The following is a 12,626-nucleotide window of genomic DNA, read 5'->3' as shown; positions in this document are numbered from 1 at the left end:
TATATTAAATTTTATTATAATTTCAAGATAACAATTCATAAAGAATAAATTAAAGAAAATAAAAGTTTATGAGAAATATGTCAAAATTATATTAAAATGGAATGTTAATTGGGTAAGATTTTTAAAAAAATTGCTTCTAGAATAAGTAGATATTAAAAATTCCTCAATATTTAAAATATATTTAAAGTCTTAACTAATTTTTATTCACATGATTTAGTAAACAAGTGTAAATAGTCAACACATTACACCCAATCATTTGTGTAATTGTAAAAGTGGTTTATTAAAAGTTGAAGTTTTTAATGGTTATGATTAATCGATTGTGTAGAAAAAAGAAATATTTATTGTTGGTGCAAACAAATTAAATACTCCTACTTTATGTATATGTCTATTCGTTTATACTTTACAGTTATAATGAAATCAAATATGTTTGTTACTATAAGACAAATGTCTGCTTGTTATTTCTCCGGTCTCATAAATATTATTTCTTTTTTTTTTTCTTCCTTAAAATATAACATTATGTATTTTTCCTATCCACGAATGTAACATCCAATGAATTAACCCCAATTTATATCAAATTATAAGTCAGATTTAAAGTGACAAAATTATTAGTCATTTACGAATAAATGAGATTATAGATCTTAAGGATACATTTATAATTGAATACAAGATTAAGGGATTGATTGTTATTGTGCTATAGTTTAAAGGCACGTTAGTGAATAAAGATATATAGGATGAATGAGATGTGAAATAGTTAGTGAGACAATTTTGGTATTTGACTCTTCTGCATGTAAATAGCCAATAAAGGAGAAAAATCACATTTTTCACTACTCTTCTCATTTTCCCACTCTCCTCTTATATTTTTCTTCATCTTCACCATGGAGAGAGTTTCATTTTTGTCACCTCGCATGTAGAATTAGAGATTAAAGGAATCAATTACCTTAGGATAAAGGAAGATTAAGAGCATCAAATACTATCTCCATCTTCTTTTAAATTCTGAAATTTGATCCAAAGATGAAGTTCTTCATGTTTTATCTTGGGTAGATGATATTAAGTGGGATTGAATGTGGGATTATAGGGTAGAATCATGTGTGATGTTTGGAAATGTGTGTTTTGATTATTAGTAGTTAGCCTTAGTCTGTTGATTATATGTTATACTTGAGTTGTGGTATGTTAATGATGTGAATTATGGATGTTTTGTTGGAAAAAAATGCAGGAAAAAGCAAGAACGTGAAACTCGTGCTTTGCTCCTACCCATAGCACTGGTTACGGCCAAGACGTAATAGCCTCGGGTATTTTGTATGGGGAGAATTTTAGGCTGGCTACGGTCTCTAGTGACTACTACGGTTAGGCCTAGCTGATGTTGAACATATGATTTCACACAAAAAGAGAGTGAATTGTGGAGGTTTGAGAAATGATAGTTTAACATATTATTGTTTTTATTTTCAGAGTTTAAAAACATTTTTGATAAAAACGTATGATTAACATCAGCGGAAAAATAGTGGAAAGATAATATGGGGAAAGTAATGAGATAACGGAAATGAGAAGACATCCAAAATCTTGAAGGTTCAATCTAAATAAATTGATCTGAAATCGTGTTCCTTAGAGGACAGATGTTGGACATGATATTGGAACAACTAGTCCAACGAGTTAAATCAGATCCACACATATGGATAACAATACAGAGTCAAGATAAAAGCACTAAATAATGCTAGATATTGGTAACCCGGTTTGGTGAAATCACACCTATGTCTGGAGGACACTCTACCCAAGAAAAGAAATTCACTATCAGTAGTTTAGTACACTTGTTCTTCTATGAACACCAAACCCATGATGTTCAATGCCTCTTCCAAACACTATCCAATGAACTTCTATTTAGGAATCCCCCTAAATATGAGAATCTCTATCACTTTCTCTCACTAATCCCAAGTGATCAACTTCAATAACAACCTTATTGAATATTGAATGATACAACTCAACTAAGACAAACCAACAATTATGTCAAGTTACTGAAATATAGAATGGTGTACACAAAGATTCTACCATAACCCTTATTATGGAATTAGCGTGGAATACAAGTTACAGAGACTCAAAACCCTAACACAAATAACCTAGTTTTTATGTATAAAATTCATGTGTCAAGAGTGAGACTGAGTCTCCTTATATAGCAATATCTGTTGGTCTTTTCTCCTTTGGATACTTAACTTGATTTAGTCAAGAAAATAGCTTATTATGTTGAATATGATCTTCTCCATAAATTTCTCACACAATAAGATATGATTTTTTATTTAAATTCAAATTTAAATATCAATTATATCTGATTTGAACATATCCAATTGTCAAACAAATCATTGCTAAAATAACTGCTACAAATGTGATCAAATCCTAATCAAAATTATGCACCAAGCAACTTCCATATGACCTGCTACCAAGGCTAGATGTTGCACTACACACATGTTAAGGCATCGTGTTCAACATGTTGCACCAGTACATCCAAATCAACTCTTCATCATAAACTTGTAGATCTTCTTTGCAGAGTGAATGTTGGATAGAATAACTCAAATACATAACTATAATAACATCTATCTATTATAAAAGACCATATATTGCAGTACACATGTTGGAACATCGGGTTCCACATGTATCCCTTCGACACCAGAACTAGCTTGGACAAACTCCATATTGTTTTGCATAATGCAGTCAATCCCAAAAGGAACTTCATGACCTAATCCTCTCCACAAGACTTTGTCTTGAGAGTATCCAATAATGCTTATAAGCTTTTAGTAGGATGGGTTTACAAACCCCCTTATACAAGGAAAATGAAGTTTTAGATTAACTTCTAACCAAGTAACGAACAATAGAGAGAACTAGCTAATCTTCCTTCCAAACACAAATTTGAAGAAGCTAGTCCCCAAGCTAAACCTCGATTTTATATGAACTTATCTAAAACAAAATATGGAGTTTTGAACTGGCTATTCTCCAAACCGAATTGGCATTTTATATGGGATGACCATGAACCAAATTGAGATTTTACACTAGGCTAACCTCGAACCAAATCGGGGTTTTACATGCGCTGACCACAAACCAAAATGAGATTTTACACCCAGCTAATCTCGAACCAAATTGATCTTTTACAAGAGTTAAACTCAGGAACAGAACCAGAGACTTAATACTAAATCTTCAAACCAAGTTTTTAACGAGTTTAGCTTTGAACCCAAACAAACACTCTCTTAAGAGAAATTATTAAACCAAGAGAAAAATACCTCTTGGTAAATATTATGCTTTTTCTAGAACAAAAACCTCATTTAAATACAACGACTTTCTTGAATCACTTTGGTTAATTTAAAGTGAGAGAAAGTAGAAAAATATTTTGAGAGAGTGAGGAGTGAGATAGAGAGCTCACATTTTGGGATATTAAAATATGAATAGAAAGGCCTCTATTTATGGCTAGATGTTGGAGCAAAATGAAAAATATATGTGGGCCAAATTAATGATCTAATCAATTATGCTAAATTAAAGATTAAAAGAATGGTGCATTGATTAGTTTTAAAATATACTCTAATTAATATAAGAGGCATGTTGTGCACATATACATTTTTTTACCAAAAAATATAGTATTAATGAATAGGAGGAACTACCAAAATACAAAACATGATAGAGTTAGTTAGCACAAGAAGTGATAAATCGACCACATAAAAAAAAAGGTACAACAAGAAAAACAAACAAACAAAAGGTACACCATAACAACTAAATAATAAGATGGAACTCATAAAAATACATCCAAGTAGGTATAATCTTACCCATATGGTTTGGACTAGATCTCGGGCTGTCAAAACCATCATCAACAGATTATAAGCCACAAAGAAAGAATCAAGAAACCACACCACTACGAATCTCATAAGCCAATCAAACACTCGGTCCTCTATAGGTTAACATATATGATAGGATTTTGAAGCCAGTAAGAGAAAGTACATGAGTCCGCCTCTTTTTACCTAAAAATTATATCCATACCAAAAAAAGACTCTTCTCTTCCACTTCTTTCACAAACGTATGGACATCGTTAAAAATTCCATCATTACGGACCCTCCAAATAAATCAAATAACAATATGTTAAATCATAGAAAAACCATATTTACACTAAGCTCTACCACCTAGAGAGAGAGAGAGAGAGAGAGAGAGAGAGAGAGAGAGAGAGAGAAAACTCAAACATAAGTCTATGATCTCTAGGAATAAGCACATGACAATCTAATCACTCGAATATCTTATACAAATATGGAAAAACTAACTCACAAGTAACGAAAAGATAGGAAACTGACCCAATCAATATCTCACACATAGGACTAAAGACCCCTTTTGAATAAAAATTTCCTCCCTTTTGAATAAGTTCTTCCTATAAGGGAGTCTATCTTATAAATTTTGACAAGAAAAGACCACCACCTTTGATGGATGCCAACTGGTTCATATTAGGGAAAGAATCAGATTCTCAACTAGATTAGAGGATAAATAGGGGTTAAGAAGACCCATTTGAATGCGATAAGCAGACACAACAGAGAAAAGACCATATCTTGTGTATTTTTAGTTTCATTTATCTCTATTCTGAGATAGAGTAAAACCTTGAAGTACGTAAGAGGGTTGTCAACCTCTGGTAGTTCATATAAAAAGAAGGATCTTCTCCACCTAAGATATCTAACTAGGTTCCCATCTTCCATCCAACTAATCTCTCCTACCATTCAGGGTCGGTCCTTTGAATTTCGATGCCCTGGGCGAATCAAAAGAGTGGTGTCCCTATAATTTTTTAACAATAAGTACATAAGAATAAAATAAATAATTAGATAAAAAAACTGATTTTCGTTTGACATTGTTCAAAAAGAATAGAAATATAGATCTTTGAATCAATGTTTATACTACATCAAAATATAAACCACTATAAAGAGACTTATTATTCTTCTTCTTCTTGATCCCGTCTTTTTTCCTATAAACAAATTGAGCAAACTTTTAAAATTATTTAAATATCATCCTTTTAGCATTTTTTGTTGCAAAATCGTTAATAATTTGTTCATAATCAAGGTTCTTCAAAAAATTATTTTCAATTGAAATCAACGCAAGACTATTTAATCTATCTTGTGAAATAGTAGACCTCAAATAAGATTTTAATAATTTTAATTTAGAAAAACTTCTTTCAGCAGATGCAACACTGATAGAAATAGTCAATATTACTCTATAATCTATGCGTGCATTAGGAAAACAATTAAAAGTCTTTAAAGAACTCAATATCATATAGCATGATTTCGATTCAATTGTTAAAACTTATCTAATAACTTTCAATTCTTCAAACAAAATTTCACCATTAATATCAAGAGAATAGTCATGTTATAAACAAGTTTCAAGATGTTTATAACATGCTTTCAAGTTCCTATCAAATAATGATCTAAGCCTTTCAATACTAAACAAGAATCCAAAAATATTTTCATATGTGAGCCAATTGTTTGATCTACAATATATAAGAAATAATGATTTCGAAAAGACTCTTCAGTAGACTCAAGATTCAGTTGTGTGAGTTGAAATGGACTTTCATCGTAGTGTTGTTTTCTACTAATTTGACGTTTTTGAATAAACACACATTCAATCTCTATTTCATTCTCAATCTTTTCAGCACTAGCCTTAGCATTTACAAATCCAGATTCTCTATATTTTTTCAAATACTTGATCAAACCTTTTACTAGTTCTATAGCCACATCAATACTCATGTTTTTTTTTTTTTGCAAACTTTTGCTAATTTCATTAACAACAGATAACAGTTCAAACCAAATAATCATAGCTACTAAAAATTCAAAGTTTCCAATTTCATGAGTTGCTAAAGATTCGATTTCATTCTTATTTTAGGGATCATTATCTTTTTCAGCTAGTTGAAGTAGTGTTTCACTCTTAATTTTGGGATCAATAAAATAAAATATTTTCTATATCATTGTTTTAATTTTAGTGTCTCAATTAAACTCTTTAGTTGCTAAAATTATGGATATATTAATTGATTTTATTTTAGAGAAATTAATTGATTTTATTTTACTCTATATTTTATTTATTAGAAATTACATTCTTTTATTAAGTAGTGCCCCTATAATTTTGTTAACCAGTATTTTAAAAAATATATATATATATATTTTTAGCAAGTATTTTTGTAATAGAAAATTCTCTTTTAATATATATATATATATATATATATATATATATATATATATATATATATATATATATATATATATATATATATATATATATATATAGTATTTTTGTAATAGAAAATTCTCTTTTAATATATATATATATATATATATATAGGGAGCATATCAAGTGAGAGCATTTTATAATGAGAGATGAGAGGAATAAATATCAACCATTGGATTCATCAAGAGAGATAAATTAATAGCCACATTAATGCATTAACCTTCTCTCTCTTGATGAATCCAATAGTTAATATTTATTTCTCTCATCTCTCATTTGATATGCTTCCTATATATATATATATATATATATATATATATATATATATATATATATATATATATATATATATATATATATATATATATATATATATATATATATATATATATATATATATATATATATATATATATATATATATATATATATATATATATATATATATATATATATATATATATATATATATAGGGGTAAGAATTTACAATAAGAGGTAACACCTTTTAATGTAATTGAATCATATTCAATGATTTTTTTTTAAATATTTTTTAGGAGGCAAAGAATTGCAAAATTCTAACTGGTTTTGCTTTCATTTTCTATGAGTATGCATATGCAAACATACTAACTGGGATAATATTCCATGGTTATTTAGTGGAATATATGGTTGAAGAAGTTTTGGTTCACAGTCCGTTGTTATTTTGAAGAATTTATGTTTTCTATGCTTTCTATTTATGCAGAATATCACAATCATATATATGGATATTAAGGCTCTGTTTGGTAAGACATATTTTCGAGCTTATAGCTTATGTCTTATGTCTTATAAGCTCATATAATAGTTTTGGTTGTGGGCTTGCTTGCCCAGGTCCAGGCCCAGAGCCGGTCCTATATATATATATATATATATATATATATATATATATATATATATATATATATATATATATATATATATATATATATATATATATATATATATATACACACACGTTAAAATCAACAAGTTAAAGTCAATTGTCTTACATTTCTGAGTTTAGAGATTAATGTTGCTTGAAAATATATCTCCTTTCATCCTCCATTCAAATATTCTTATAATTATTAATAAATAAATATATTATAGATTTTAAAATTGTGTGTATCATATCATCTTATCTTATGTTATTAGCCTCAAATTTAAATAATGATTAAATTTTTAATCTTTTAATCTCTGTATTTGTTATATTAATTAATTATTTAATTATTTCCATAGTATTACTATGTTTTTATAAATATTTATAATTATTATTATTACTAAACTATATAATCACTTTAATTCGTAAGCAATGAAACAATGTATTGATTTATGCATAAATACTATACAAAAATATATATAAAAAATGAAAAATATTTTATTTTTAAAATGAGTATTATTTAAAAAAATATATGAGGTTTATATTTTCCCCAAGAGTAATAAATCAGTTATTTTAAATTTTGTTTATTGATTTTAGTTTAATCTATCAGTCTAAATTTAATATTCAATCTAGATTGTTGACATCTTTTCTCATTTAATTATATATATATATATATATATATATATATATATATATATATATATATATATATATATATATATATATATATATATATATATATATATATATATATATATATAATTTTTTTAGATGTGGTTTATATTATTTGTCAATAAAAATATGACAAGTGTATTTTAACATTATTTAAGAAGTGAAAATATTAAAAAAATTGTATATGTATAAGAAAAAGATATACACTTGTCATATTTTCATTCAAAAATAAATACAAACCACATTTAATAAATTATATATTTACTCCATAACTCAAAAGAGTTACTTCAAATCTTGTTCATTGACTTAGTTTAATCTATTGGTCTAAATTAAATATTCAATAGAGATGGTTGACATCTTTTCTTATTTAATTTTGTCACATTGTCTCCTAAAATAGATCATAGAAAATATTTCAATTATTCTTATTATTTCCTATATGAAAAAAGTGTTTTTTTCTATATATATTTTAATATTATACTAAATTAATATAATAAATACAATTTAAATAGTAATTACTATTTTCTTACTATAAAACTTGGAAAGAATAATTTAATAAATATTACTATTACTAAACTAATACTACTTATAATATAATTAAAAGTAGAAAAAGGAAAATTATATTTAACTATTAAAGACTGAAATATAATTTCAATCCTTTCATAATTAGATCATTTTAAATTCTTCAAAGGAAAAGTTTTAAAAATATAATCTAATTAAATTTAAATTAAAAATTTTGATGAACTTGGACTTTTGCTAAAATATATAAGAAAAGAGAGAAATATATTTAAAAATATTTTTTATGAATATGCCATGAATATTTCAACTATTCTTATTATTTCCTATATCAAAAAAGTGTTTTTTCTATATATATTTTTTATATTATATAACAAAAATTTTAATTTAATATTATACTAAATTAATATAATAAATACAATTTATAGTAATTACTATTTTCTTACTATTAAACTTGGAAAAAATAATTTAATAAATATTACTCTTACTAAACTAATACTAATAATATAATCAAAAGTAGAAAAAGGAAAATTATATTTAACTATTAAAGACTGAAATATAATTTCAATCCTTTCATAATTATGTTATTTTAAATTCTTCGAAGGAAAATTTTTAAAAATATAATCTAATTAAATTAAAATTAAAATTTTAATGAACTTGGACTTTTGCAAAAATATAAAAGAAAAGAGAGAAATATATTTAAATTTTTTTTGCTGAACATGCCATGAATATTTCAATTATTCTTATTATTTCCTATATCAAAAAAGTGTTTTTTCTATATATATTTTTTATATTATATAACAAAAATTTTAATTTAATATTATACTAAATTAATATAATAAATACAATTTATAGTAATTACTATTTTCTTACTATTAAACTTGGAAAAAATAATTTAATAAATATTACTATTACTGAACTAATACTACTTATAATATAATTAAAAGTAGAAAAAGGAAAATTATATTTAACTATTAAAGACTGAAATATAATTTCAATCCTTTCATAATTAGATCATTTTAAATTCTTCGAAGGAAATTTTTTAAAAATATAATCTAATTAAATTAAAATTAAATTTTTAATGAACTTGGACTTTTGCAAAAATATAAAAGAAAAGAGAGAAATATATTTAAATTTTTTTTTGTTGAACATGCCATGAATATTTCAATTATTCTTATTATTTCTTATATCAAAAAAGTGTTTTTTCTATATATTTTTTTATATTATATAATACCATTTTTAATTAAATATTATAATAAATTAATATAATAAATACAATTTATAGTAATTACTTTTTTCTTACTATTAAAATTGGAAAAAATAATTTAATAAATATTACTATTACTAAACTAATATTACTTATAATATTATTAAAAGTAAAAAAGGAAAATTATATTTAACTATTAAAGACTGAAATATAATTTCAATCCTTTCATTATTAGGTCATTTCAAATTCAGGAAAAGTTTTAAAAATATTTTTGCTGAATATACCATGATTTTGTTTTTTTTTTTAATTTTTAATTTGAAATAGTTGAGTATATCCCAATATTATATTAATTATATGAATCATTTTGGTTGATGTATTTTATTTATTATTAATTATATTCTAAATTATTGAAGTCCACTCGATTCAGAGCAATTAGAATTATTTTTGTTAGTATATTTGCAAAATTTATTATAACAAATATTCTTATTATTAAATTAATACAGTTATAATATAATATAATATAATATAATATTAATTTAGTAATGATAAAAATATAATTATGAGAATAAAAAGGAAAAAAATTACTAACAGTTATAGAGGGAAATATAATTTTTATCGTTTCAAATTTTGACCGTTATCAAATATTCAAAGAAAAAATTATAAAGCAAATTATAAACATAAATTTTAATGGAATTTTTCTTTTAAATATATTTAAAGAGAAACCAATCACCACTATGCATCCAATTAAAACATTATTTTATTTTAAAAAAACTTTAATGATATGGCACATTCATGACTTCCTATTGGATGACAGTGTAAAACTATTTTACACTGTCAGTGCACTACCTTTTAACTCTTATTTAAAAAAGGAAACGAAGAAAAAGAAAAGTAAGTGAAATATATTTAAACATATTTTTATTGTACATTTCAAGATTTTTTTTCATATTTTAATTTATAAAACATAAATAATTAACTTTATCACCAAATTTATTAATTACATGAATAATTTGGATAAATATTGTATTCATAATTTGTTAATACTATTATAAATTATTACAGTCAATTCTGTTCAAAACAATTAATGGCATTCTTATTGCTATACTTGTAAAAAAGTAATTGTGACAATTATTTTCATTATAAGTTAATATCATTTAAATGAATTCAATTGTTGAACGATCTAAAATAATTATTATATATGTAATATAAGACATTGAGAAATTTTTTCTTTATAAGATGATTACTATTCAAAACATATTGTTTAAAGATCTTACCATAAATAATTTATATTTTTAACTACCCTATTTTAAAGCAAATTAAAAATAACTATAATTCAAACACTTGAGATGTTAACTTTGTGATAAGAATTTAGACAATAACTTTTTTTGATGAAGCCTATAAGTTAGAAAGAAAAGGTAGTTAGTTACACAAAAAGTGGGAGACTAGGTCATTTTTCTTTAAAAAAGAGGGCCAAAGCTCATCCAATTGTCTAGGTCGATTATGGATCATGGTAGTTATACAAAAATAGGGCCAAAGATTTCTTGAAAAAAATAGGTCGATTATGGATCATGGTAGTCAAGATTCTGGCCCAAGGTTTCATATTAGTCAGTATATCCCAACCCAACTTAATATTACTAGGCTCATTGAGGATGTAGAGAGATCTCACTTCAATACCTCCATTTTAGAGAGTAGCGCATACTTTCTTTCAGACTACTGTGATCATCTTCTTATTACTCACATGTCACTCCAAATGAAATTTCTAGAAGCTTTTTCTATGCTTTTGAGAAGAGAGACAAGCCAAGAGTATATAGTGATTGAATGAGTAATCATTTTTTGGAAGAAAGTTTGAACAAGCAGGACCTTACCAACCATTGGTAAGAAGGATCCCTTCCAAGCTGATAATTTGGAGATGATTTTATCTATTATAGGCTGCATATAGATGGTTTTGACCATACCTTTGAAAAGGGGAACACCAAGGTAGTAACTGAGTAAAGTACCTTTGGAGAAACCTGTAAACCTAGATAAGAAGTCCAGTCTTCTTACTGAAATAGAGTCTGAGTAAATGGTTGATTTAGATATGCTAAATATTTGGTCTGAGGCAGGAGAATATGTACAAACATGGATATATCATCAGCATAGAGTACATGAGATGGTTTTTTTAGTGTTTATGGTTCCTTCGATCAAATAAATATCACCATCCAAAACAAGCTTAGTAATGTTCCTTCTAAGAACCTCCTCAGTCAGATAGAAAAGAAGAGGAGACCGGGGGTCACCTTGTCCCACACCCTAGTGCAATTAAAGTAGCCACTTAGAGTACCATTGATGGTCATATAACAAGGTACAGATGAAAGGACAAAGTTGATCTAATTACAAAGTTTCCCACTAAATCCAAACATATTTAGAATATTAAGAAGAAAGTTCCAACTTAACGTGTCAAAAAGCCTTAGTGATATCAACTTTCATAGCAATCCTTTTAATGAATCCTATTTGCTTCTCTGAGATCAGAGTAGTCATGATTATGGCTAGCCTATCAGCCAAGATCTTGGATCTTGGAGATGGTCTTGAACTTTAAGTTAGTAAGGACTATCTATAGGTATGAAGTTCCCCATGGTATCTACAACATTGAATTTTGGGATGAGGATGATGGTATTGGCATTATTATTATGCATGATCCAACCAGACTTGAAGAACTAAAGAAGAGCACTACAAACATCCTTCTATATAATTTCCCAATAGGTTTTAATAGAAGACTCCACCAAAACCATCAGGGCCAAGTGCATTATTCCTGTTAAGGCTAAAGACTCACTTATGAACTTCCTCATTGGATGGGATCAGAGTAAGCAATGTATTCATGTTAGTGTCAACCAGACCAAGAATAATCTCCTCAAGCACAATTATCTACAAAATTGAAAATTTTAGTGAAGTAGTTGACACCATGATTGTTGACCATCTCATTGGGATCCTTGATGGTGCTTCTATAATTCCTCAAGAACGATATAATATTCTTGGAACTTTTAATCTTGGTCATTCTATGAAAGAAAGTGTCGCCGCCGGCAAAATTCACATAGTTGCCAACATATTTTCTTTGTTTATAAGGAACATTGGAAATAATGATAAACTCTAAAGGTAAT

Source organism: Vicia villosa, linkage group LG7 (genome assembly GCF_029867415.1).
Source record: "Vicia villosa cultivar HV-30 ecotype Madison, WI linkage group LG7, Vvil1.0, whole genome shotgun sequence".
In the NCBI taxonomy this organism is placed as follows: domain Eukaryota; kingdom Viridiplantae; phylum Streptophyta; class Magnoliopsida; order Fabales; family Fabaceae; genus Vicia; species Vicia villosa.
Note: the sequence above shows the minus strand (reverse complement) of the source record.